Raw genomic sequence first — 12,905 nt, 5'->3', positions numbered from 1 at the left:
ACACAGGCGAATGTTAAGGTGTAAAATGCAGAATAAACTGGTGAAGAAGAGATGCCATGTACTGTGCCACCTAAAACACAGCCATAAATCAGATGTGAGGAGATTCTGCCTGATGATATAAATGTTTACAGTCTGTCCACAGTATAAATCTGGGATGTTTACCATATTTTCACAACTTTCCCCATACAATAAACAAATACAGTAAATGAAAATAAATACAAAAAACTCTCTACAGATATGATGCCGTAAAAACTTGGGAAACCCAAACTGGTAAATCTGGTTTAAATAAAGCAATGGAAATTTCATGCTTTGGCTGCAAATAACGAACTTTTCTTGGTTGTATAGTATCAACTTTGCAATGTTGTATATTTCTGCTAGGTGCTGGGGACAGATGTCTTCATGTTGTGGTACAAATACAGCTGGTCCCTTAAGTCCTTCCCTATTCCCCCAAATGGAGGATGGTGGACTGCAGAAGAAGGCCAACATCAGTCTGCAGTCCACAGGGTACATGTCTCTGATGAAACTAAGGTTACAACTATTACCACAACTGTACATATTTCTGCTAACATTAGACCTTTTTACAATGGTAGCGGAAACCTTGACACCAAAGTAGTAATGATTAACGATTTGACCAAGAAATAAGAAACTTACATTTTATCCCAGACATCAATGGATTACGTTACTTGGCTCACAAAAAGTCCCAACAGCCAAAGGGCTAATCATAATTTTCTACACCTCACTTTGAGGTTAATAAAAAACAAAAAATTATACTGAGGACTTACTGTGTTGGTGTGATAGTATGAGTTAGAGATGAGTGAACCTTTGAGGGTGAAATGTGAATTGCATTAAATTTAGACATAAAGTATCATTGGTATAATTACATGATACACCCTATAATCATGGGCACTTCATTTTGTTGTGCGATATTCTACGAGTAAATGTATTGAGACAAAATCTGATAAATGCCTTTATATAGGAAGTTAACCAAAACATGAAAGTAGTGTAAAAACTCTCTGCATTTGCAAATTTTTGAAAACAGTGCATATATCAAGCATATGACCATCTGTATCTGAATATAAAGTGACCAAAAAATGCATGTAAATTGTCAAAAGGGGACTTCCAGACATCTGAAGCTGAAAACATTTGCAACTGCACACATGTTAAGGTTGCAACTGTCTAATGTTCAACAATAAACTAGTCAAATACTATTTAATGTAATACAATAGCTACATAATGCAATAAAGATCTGATAACAATGCAGCAATAATATACTACCTCAGTAAGCATGCACTAATGTCCTCATACTGTATTGTTTACCGTGCTCAGAGGACATATAAAACAAAATAAAAAATATTCTGTACAATAAATGTTAAAACTGTCTATAGGATTTATATCAAAATTATTCAGAACATCAAAAATGCATGACATACCTGTAATAAAGTTTGAAACTACTTGTGTCTGTGCACATCAGGTGATGTGACACACTTTGATAATACAGCACTTTCTCTATTTTACAGTATAAGTAGACTGCACTTGCCACAAGCCAGGAAGTCAATGCTGCACTTCCTACAACCCAAGGGTCCTAAAATTCCACTCAACTACTCCATGCAAATAATATATTTCTTATTTCATTCCAATTACTTTCACAGGATTTCATTCAGATCATGAGGAGCTAGATACGGCCTTTATCAACACCCTCACTAATAAAGGTTCTTCTAAGTTAAGTAAAATCATCCCGTGGCAGCAAAAGGAGTCAGATTTGGTGTTCATCAACAACTTCACTACCTGAGGTCTTAATGTAAATATGTCAAGTGGTTGGGAGAACAGTATACTAGTACATTATGTAGCTGAAATGGCTAAAAGGAATAAGGACTAATAATTTTACCACTACCTGGACACTGAAGATAAAGCTGCAATCACAGGCATAGTCCTGCTTTCATGATTAAACCCCTACATTTTGATGAGGCATTCTTTGGTTTACCTTAACTACTGTATCTCCAGACAACCTCACCCAGCTTTGGCGACATACAAAATGATCCTCGTCAAGTTAAGCACAATTTATCTGGTGGTACAGAGTAATAAAATAATGAATAAATAAAATACATCACCAGATTCAGGGGGTTAAGGCTTACTTTTCACCTCACTTTTTGAATATTCCAATTTTGAGGTATCTTCAGCACTTCGTTGCACAACCGTGTCTCACCACAGCTGATATACTGTGATTAATTCTTCCAAATGATGAACTGAAGCCCAACTAAATAAAGTACTACCCACTGCTGCCAAATCACTGTTACTGCAGAGGAGGCCTGACTACAATTTATGCTACACCAATTATACGGTTGCATTCATACCCAATGCTTGTTGGTGTGAGATGCTGCAGGTGAGGGCTCTATATCAATGTAACTCACAAAATTACTCACCCACACACACCTGCATCCAGTGGGGTTACTTGTATGGGTTACATTTCTCACCCATACACACCTGCATCCTGTGAGGTTACTTGTATGGGTTACAGTGATGCAAAACTCATGCAAGCAACTTCCCACACCAGCATTTAGTCTGGATGCAGCCTAACAAATCCTTTCTTCCAAGCCTGAGTACCACTACAGGCAGTGCTCATTATAAGTCAGAGATATGGCCCAAAGTATCACAACCATCTCCTTACCACTAGTACTGTAAACTGTGGGAACTGACAATGGGACTTTACTGGTGGTATACATGTTTTCTATTACTAACGGTGAACTTTACCCACGATGACCAAGAATGTCTTTTACATTTTATTTTTGCCATCTCCAAACAATAGCAGTCTGCTAAGAGTAAGCATTTTTTGGAATGGAGGGATTAATTATCACACTTATTAACTCCTTCACAACAAAGGTGTCCCCTATTTTGGTAAATACTCATATAATACTTTCAGGAACATGTTACCTTTCATGGTGCAATTTCCTAATCGGATGGTACATATCATGTGTAGGTCCAAATTTCTTTCTCTAGCACTGTGGTATCGCATGTACAGTGTACTGATTGTCTATTATGGCTTAATAAAAATCAATGTGATAGTACAAAAAAAAATCTAAACTACACTGCAGAAGCCGTGGCTCAGTGGGCTAGAGTGCTCTGACTGAAGGCTTGGAGGTTCGAGTCCACCCACGGGTCTTTGGTAGACATCAGGAAGAGCATCCGGTCAAAAAGTGCTACACGCTCCAAATAACCTAAGTCCTCTACCCAAGGACAATGTTGTAGCCCTTATCAAAAAAATATATATATATATATATGGGGGGGGGTAACAAATCAAAGCAGGTCTACTAATCTATATACAGCAGGATACCTTAATTCCAAAATGGGGTAGTCACAAACAATATGCCACCATGTCATACTGTCAAGTGCCACCAGGCTGCCCTCTCTTCAACTAACACTCCCTTTAACCCACATACCTCTCCACTCCATTCCTCCACCTCATCCTTGGTTTCCCTCTTCCTCCCTCCACCTCATCCTTGGTTTCCCTCTTCCTCCCTCCACCTCAGTAACATATTCTCTCCTACTCAATGCTGGTAAATGGATCTTATAATGAGGACTAACTGTCTTCCCATGAACTCGAACTCCTCTTTAACAACAATCATCATCCATGGCATACGAGGATAAACCTACTCATAACACCACCTGAGTTCCACTGACCCTTTCCCATCTACAAACACATCAGGCTATTTCATTCAGATCATCGCAAGCCAGATTTCTTCAACTGAGGAAATCCTAGCCGTCACAGGGTTGAAAATATTTCCATTAACCTTGACTGCTTAGAAATTCCTTTTGCTGAATAAAATGCTCACAATTTATTCTGAATAAACTGCCCAAGTGAGTCCTAGGAGCCTGAGTATTAACAGGCTTAATATCTGTTCTTGTATGTCAAGATAAACTGCAACTGTACAATTATACTGCATAAATGCAACTACACACCTACATAATATATATTTGATCTCTTGAAGAAAAGATGTTTAAAAAAAATTGGATAATTACTGGTACCTACCTATCTACTCCACTGCTGAACTGCTCTAAGAAACTGATGGCAGAGGTAACTACCTTCAATATACCATGGTTTAGTAAATCTATAAAGCTTTCCTAATATGGCAAAATATAAACCAGATTTTATCAAGAAAATGCAGATATTGCAGTATAAATAAAGACACAGTTTCATTCTATCTGGGAATCCTAACTGAACAACAAAATACCATGTCTTATCAATAATATTCATAAATACAGCAACACTTAAAATAAACATCTCATTCTATGTGCACTATGTTTGATTACAAAAGCTGGCTACTTAATATTGCACAATGCATAAATCATGATTGGTCTGCAAGCATAATAAAGGGTTATGGCCAGCAATAAATTTTGTACTAAGCATCAAACATGAAAAGATACTGAACACAAAGGGCAAATGTTGTACAATAAGACTTGCAACTGCAAGAGATTCACAGTATACATTAGTGTGTGAAAATATTTCATTTTGATCCACAAAGAATACACAACAATAGAAATAAAGGCAAAAGCTTCCTCCTTTTAATGCCCTTGAATCATATGAAATCAATGGATCTGTTCTTGGTACCTCCACTAAGATGATTTTATTAATCTTAGGGGAGATCACTTAGAGTGAAGGGACCATAGCTAACCCCTAGTTCAAAGTCTTACCTAAACTGGAAAAAAAAAATCAGTGTGGTAAGCTGTAGGAAGTCCCATGAATTCAAAGTATTAACAAAGAAGAGTAATAAAAACAGCAAATTCAATAAGGCAGTCTTACTGTAAAACATTTTGTGTAGGTCATTATGTTTCTTGATTTTGGCAAATCCCTGGGTCTCAAATGGGTTAGTCCAGTACACTTATGGGCTGATGACCAGTCTACTCCCCTAAAATCAGCTCTAGAGGATTGAACTTATGAACGGCCATCACTCCAAATGGGGCATTTTAACCACTAGACCACCAGTACAGATACTTTAATTTAGTGATACACTATACGAGAAAACCTGTTGGCATGTGGCTCATGTATGGAAGGCTGCCCCTACTTGGATCACTCATGTGTATGTTGCATAGTTTCTGCTGAGCACCATTATCACACTCTGGCTTACTGTATAACCAAAGTTTCAAAGTAATAATACTCATTACAAAAGTGCACACTGTGGACAAATGTATTTGCACTGTGGTAACCTGGGAAAATATACAGCAAACCATAAAATCTAGCTTAACCAAACTGCATTTCTTTGCAACTTACCATTATAAAACTCATCAAACTTCTCACTAAAAACAAAGCTAACATTAAACATGAATTTTTCTGTACAACTGACTGTACATGTCAAGGACTCACATTTCCACAATGCTAAACTGCATAGCACATGGTAAATTATATCTAATGCACAGTAATGCATCAACAATTATGCAACAACCCATGACAGGCCCTGAACCACCAGACCAAAGCAGGGATCACGATGTTCACTCGTACCTGAGTTAGTGACACACTGGACTGAACTGTGGATAACAGCAGTGGTTCAAGGTTTAACTGGGAAGAGTACAGTACTGTAATATGCTCATTTTATACTCTACATCATATAAAGGCCTTGGCCTTGGAAGCCTTCATTATCTGATGAATGCTTGATATTTTGCAGCATCCTTGTTAAGCCCTATTACCCACACACCTCCTCCTATAGTCCATTATCTTCCTTTCAGGGGACAGGTAAGTGGCTGAGGGAGGGATGTTTATATAACCTGGGACTTGAGCAGCCTTTTCACATGAACCTGGGACAAAAACAAAAGCAACTCAGCAACTCCAAGGCTTATATGTGAAATAAACAACAGATCATGAAGCATTCATGCACACTATTTCATAGTTCTCGGGGCAAATAAAGGTTTAAATTTCACATGTAACTGATATCACTATCATTCCCCTCATCCATATACCTCTCCACTTCATTCCTCCACCTCATTCTTGGTCTCAATACCCAATTTTAATGATCGCAGGAAGTCCACTTTAACAACTTCTGCAATAAATATAAAGTAATAGTTAAATATGGGTGACTTCAATACAGATGCCTACCCTATCTCTTTATGCACCCGGTTAAATAGTGAATGCATACAATTCAAGACAAAACTGGAGCCAGAAGTCTCATTTGACACTGTAAATGCAGCTCCCCCATCCCTACTATCCTGTTATCATTATACGCTCTCATGCCATGTTGTTTACTGTACTCTCCCCATATAAACAACCACTTACATTTGCATCAATAAACTGCTTAAACTATAATTATGAGTAACAGAAGAATGATTTCTCTGACAAACCAGCAAAATGGTTACCATATGAGAAATATTACTGTCTACTGTACAGTATAACATTCACTAATATATATGAATTGTCCATAAGAGCAGATATATATGGCCGAGTCATGCTCAACAAATTACTAAAACTACAAAGAACTTTACTTAGTAACTGTATATTCACATTCAGACTTACTTAGTATATGATTGTCGAAGAAAGATTAAACAATTTAGAGATCTATATACTGTAACAGATGAAAAAGTGTGACCCTCATATTAATTAGTGACTATATACAACGGTTCTTATTATGATATGTAGCAGGATAGTTCCTATAGTCCTTTTACATTAACTTGACTTTTTTCCTACTGCAGCTTATATCAATATCTAAATGGCAGAGTTATACAATGCTATGGCTTGACGCCCATTCTACAGCATCCTTCAAGACAACTACCAATAATATATTCCTGTGTTATTCTCTTGTTACTGCACACCATTAAAGATGACAAGATGCCAACTTCTGGTCAAGTTAAAGTGAAAAGAGTATAGTTATCCAGCAATTTGGTCCTGGTTTACTGTCCCAATACAAACAAACCAGCTGGCCAATGAACACATATTCAGAGCTGGTGATGTCAAAATAATAATCTACAGCTGGGTGCATAAGTTCTCCTAATATTCCAATGCATCTACTTCACAATTACTGCAAACGTATTACTTCATCCCTGAGGCATCATATCTATAGACAAAAAAAGATAAAATGCCTCTCACTTTCAGAATACTGGCCAGCAGAGGGGTGTAGAAGCATTATGTGGTGGAATATTTGGCGACCTACTATTCCTAGCTGTACTGTATATACAGCATTCATTTCTAAATTACAAGTTAAGCAAACTGCATCCTGCTGTGGTGATGCAACTTAAGAAGAAATTAATTTTAGAATGCTCTGAAATAAATACTGTAACGTACACCATACATACCTGTATTAAAAAAAAAAAAAAAAAAAAATCCACGCACACACACACACACAACACTGTAACCCTCAACCAAAATAAACTAATGTAATATGTAACATACAGTCAAACCATGCTTAATTTATGTTGCTTTTCTTCACATATACACTTCGGAAATGTAGCTATAAAAAAAAAAAAAAAAAAAAAATATTATATCTCACACTGCCTGAACATCCACTGACATTCGCCAAGCAATACCAACTCGATGTCAGAAAAGTTTTAAATTACAAGCATAGAAAATAACTCACACAAACTACAGTGTTTAACAGAGTATGTCATGAAAAAATACAAGACTTTTCATAATGGAATGCATTAATGCTACAAACATCACACCAACCCAATATACAGTATAGCTATGTTCTATCTCAGTGCTACTATGTCTTATAGTTTCTCTTGTTTGTAATCTGTGTAATATTTGTAATAAAAGGATAACTCTCATTATGTTAATATAAAGCTAGAATATTAAATAACAATGAGATTCACAATATATCAACATGATTTGATATCCCGCAGCATTAACATGAAACAGCTTATGTATTACTTAAATAAACAAGTCAGAAATAAATTCTGATAATCAACAATTTTTACAGAATACAATGTACTGTACAGTCCTCTTCACCATAATCTTCTTCACACTGAGAACACCAGTTGCAGTCACAAAATATTTCCTCACACTCCATCAGTCATAAAATTAAAATTAAACAACGGTGTCAATGCTCAAAAAAGAGCAATGATTACATTCAACCATCCACAATCCAAATTCCATAAAGTATTTGTCTATACCTGCACCTGAACACATCAGCCCTACTGTCCTCTATGAATGAATATATACAAATTACTTACCTAGTACTGAAATATAGAAATTATAGATGCAGTACTTAATTTTCTAACAAAAAAATATTTCAAGTAGCTAATAATATAATAACTACAGTGCCTTTGGCATACTATGCTGGGTCAACGTATGCTGGCCCCCTGCCAGCCCACTGTTCCTTTCTGTAATGCACACTAATGGCAGACATTGCATAGTGTAGAGTGGGTATGCAGGTGTGTCATAGTGTAGGCAGACAGGTAGGTTTAAGGCAGGTAACCTTGGACTGCCTGACCATACTGGTCAGGCAAACAAGAAGTGTGAATTATTGTCCCTCTAGATTCCAAATTCTCTAAACATGAGTATTAGGACAAGACATACATGCAAGTTATAACTGCAAACATATTACTTATGATTATGCACACACTGCTAATGTATGTTACTACGGTATTTACAGTACGGCACAACAAATTACTTCCATACTGTACTTATGGCCTTAGTTCATCCTGAAATACCCCCTACCCCTTTGGTGTTGCATACATAATTTCTGCAATTATGAGGGGAAATATAATTTTGCGCATACTATACAGTGCTGAGAGGAATGTGGTGTGCTGCTTACCTCCACATATGAACTCACACTCTGGTTAAACACTGGCCCATCTCGGTCACAACCACAATCACTTACACCATAATGTTTGGATTTATTAAGGTGTAAAACATTGCTATCTACCTAATAATCCTTAAACTCATGAAGTCAATAACAAAGCACAATTCAAAACCTCCCAGATAATGGCTCTTTCAGCAAACAGACTTAGGCCTACACTAGGTTTTACATGTGTCTTTCAAGAAAATCAGACAAAAATTACTTCCCTTTACTGTGGCCTTAGTGTACCAAGAGTCAATGGAACAACAGAATACTATATGCATAATTTCAATATATGATAGTCAAACCTGCCAACTGTACTTGTTATCGCTGCTTATTTCACCTCCGTTTTCCAACTTACAAAACTTCAATACTCCACTAATTTAACTAATATGATTGTGCAATACCTTTTATTATTATTTTTTTAAAAATCACTACTGCAGCATATAGCCAACACAATGTGCATGGTAAAGGCTACAATGAAAGTACAAAGGTGAAAGGGCTGGAACAGCAAATACGGAAGAGCAGAAATCAGAATCCCTATACAGTATTTCAGTGATTATGGTGGTAGGATAAATAATATCCTGCATTACACTAAGAAACGGTAATGCATATTTTAAAACACGTTCAAATAAATTGCCTCGGAACAAACTATTCGTTGTTTGTACTGGGTAACCACAAGTCCAGTAACATGGTGAAATACTGGCTTCAATGATTATACTGTATTATAAAAAAAAAAAAAAAATAAAAAAAAAAAGTACCGGTATGTAATTTTCATAACATCACAATACTGTACTCCAAATTTGCAAAATGTTCACCTGTGATGAGAGCATGGGTTTGAAATAGGTAAAGTATTATAACTACTGTATGAGAAATGCTTCGTAAAGGTTACAACAATGACTTATATCAGTTTCCCTGTAAAAGAATGCTACAGACTACTGAGGGTTAGTACAGAATACAGAAAAATACTAAGATCAGCCAACATTAGGAATTTTCATTTTTTTACACAGGGGGGAGGGGGGATGTAATGCTAAAACTGTGCAAAAAGGAAAAAATCAGCTCTACACCTGTTGTGGGAAAAGTATTTACCTGTCAATCTCAGACTGAAGATTTTCCAAGACAAGCTGATTCATTACATCCACTCAGTCATAATTTTATATCTGAAAATTAAGAAAAAAAAAAAAGCCATTTTAACTCTTTTATCACAAATAGGTCACATGAGATGGTGAATTCCTTTGACTTTTTGGATATTTTGATAACTAAGTTACATTTACATGACTACTTATTTTTGCAATTACCCGGTAGTACTTTTTATGAAGATTTTACCAAGTGAAATACAAACAGGCCTATGAAACAACTTTTGACGGTGGAGAAAATAGCAGCTGCATAATTAATACATTCCTTTAAAGAAAGGGGACTGAATAGGGAGGCTGCCAGAGATCAAGCATCATGGAGATCCCCATTAGGTGACCAAAACTGATGCATGCATGTTCAAGCTTTTAAAAATGAAAAGAACAGAGTGAATCTAACAGACACTTGTGTTTGGTTGGTCAGCACAGGATACTTGGGGTCTACACGCTTTGTCCTGTCTGCACAAAGTAATAAGATAAAATTTAACTAATTATTCACTTTCCATATCTGCATCACTAATGGGTTCCTTCAAATGAAGATGTTAAAACAAACTGTATGGTCCCTTTCATATGTATACGGACTATGTAATTCCAAATAAAAAGAACATTACTTGCAGCTACTGTCTGGAAAAAATAAATAAATAAATAAATGAAAATAATTTGCACTACATAATGCTGCTAATTAATGTTCAAGACGTTCAGAAATAAATACGAAGAAATTAAAAAAAGAATACCGGTAAATGCAGACCATAACAAATTATGAAAATTCTATGAAGGAAACGTCATTCATCATCATGAATTCACTTATGAACCCTAGATTCTGTGGAAACATCATTTAGGCTACGTTAATAAGGTCGCATAATTCATTTACGAGAACCAAATTCTGTAAAAAGAACATGTTACTGAACAGCACGAAGTTAGGTTTGTTGACACTGGCAGTGGTGACCTACAGACGGCAAATGGGTCGATCTGACCCGAAATTCATGTCACCAAACCGTTCCAGTTAGTCAAGTTACATAGATTATGCTGAATTTGGTTAAGTTAGGTTAGTATGGCTGAATGACTTATGACGGACTGGATTCAGAGCCAAATTAACCTGAAAGTACGACACGGATGGTGGCCATTTGCCAGTTTGGATGTACAATTGGTGACGCTGTAAACATATCTTCAAAATTACATTTTTCTGCAAATGGTGGCCATTTGCCGGTTTGGATGTACAATTGGTGACGCTGTAAACATATCTTCAAAATTACATTTTTCTGCAAATGGTGGCCATTTGCCGGTTTGGATGTACAATTGGTGACGATGTAAACATATCTTCAAAATTACATTTTTCTGAAAATTTTCACAACTACCACAATGAAAAAATACATTATAGTTCATTGGATATATCTATATCTATCCATATATATATATATATATATATATATATATATATATATATATATATATATATATATATATATACACCTATATATATATAACCGTATATAAATATATATCATCATCACCATGATCATCATCATCAGCCACTTGAGTAACCACTGCAGAACCAGCCTATCCCGACCGAAGTCGGGACGATACAGCCAACATATCTCTACCAAGTGGCTTAGGCTGTCTGGTAGAGATTGTATGTAGGGTGAGAAGTGCTTGTAAGTGTAACTGTAGTGTTGGAATGGCTTTGAATGTGTGTGTAGTCTGTGAACCAAGTGTAATTGGCCCGTGCAGAAGACTGGGTGCAAGCATCCGTTTTAGTATGCAACAGTGGTTCAACCACAGCACCCCTAGTGTCCGCCAATGCAGTACGTGACCGGGTGAACACTCCCAAAGTTATATATATATATATGCATGGTGCTCTCCTGTAGTTTCAGAAAAAAAAAAAAAAAAAAAAAAAATTCAACGTTCAAAAATAAATATGGGGAAAATGTGAAAAATTGAAAATAATCTCCACAACTACCGGTATACACCAGGCACAGCTATAAAGACAACACAAGATATACCTGGAAAGGAAACAATAAATGATATATCAATAAAAGGTTTGTGGTACCGGGTAGGTGGTGGGGAAAGGAAACAATAAATGATATATCAATAAAAGGTTTGTGGTTGGTGGTGGCAACCATCATCCACTCACTTGATGTAGTGTTGCCTACTTCTTCCTTAGCCTTTATCATTCTGTGTCTGCCCTCCTCTCTTCATATTTCTCCCACCTTTCCTGTCACTTCTTATTGCTTTTCTTTCCTTTACAGGTGGCTTTACATTGAGTGACAAGCCAAATGGTTTCCTGTAAGCCAAGAAACCATTTACTACGCTGGGTGGTAACCATATAACCAAACCATATGTGCTCCCTACGTGTCAACAAGTTGGTTGGTGGAGGATTAGTGCCCCTCCCCATAAAACAAATAACTCAAAGTCAAATGGCCACCCCTTACGGGATTGTGGCGTCTGGCAATAGACAGATACAGAGATAGACAATAAAAGGTCACTTACAGTATTCTTAATCTGAGTACGGTATGCGATGGCAATTGAAATTTCAAACAGCATATGAAAAGGAAACATACTACTATTTAAAAAATGGTAAAATTATCGTTTAAACCCCTAACCTCAGTTTTATTTTTTTTTTAACCTACCCTAACCAAACCAATCCAACCTAACCTACAGTATACGAGGCTGTCTGTATTAACTGAAGTAATTGGTACTCAAAATTCTTGTCATTGGGAGAACTCTCCACTGGAGAACAGAAAAATAATGAATTCCGCTGTGGGTTGAAACGATAACAGAACCGAAAAAATGGGAGCACCTGTAACAAGATATAGGTATGAATAAGTTCGTCTTGAAAATTGCTGATCCACGTGCAACAATGTAATGTCACCGCACCTGGCTAGTTAACCAGACGAATAGTATTTCACAATTTCTCGTTGCATTCGGGCAAGTGACACAGTGACTTATTAACCTGCAATCATAACAAAAGCAAAACAAGATACTGATAAAATATGGCCATATTTACCTTTGAAAAACACGA

This window comes from Coenobita brevimanus, chromosome 63, assembly GCF_032717465.1.
Source record: "Coenobita brevimanus isolate Jiangsu-jjx chromosome 63, ASM3271746v2, whole genome shotgun sequence".
Classification (NCBI taxonomy): domain Eukaryota; kingdom Metazoa; phylum Arthropoda; class Malacostraca; order Decapoda; family Coenobitidae; genus Coenobita; species Coenobita brevimanus.
This window is presented reverse-complemented; position numbering follows the sequence as displayed.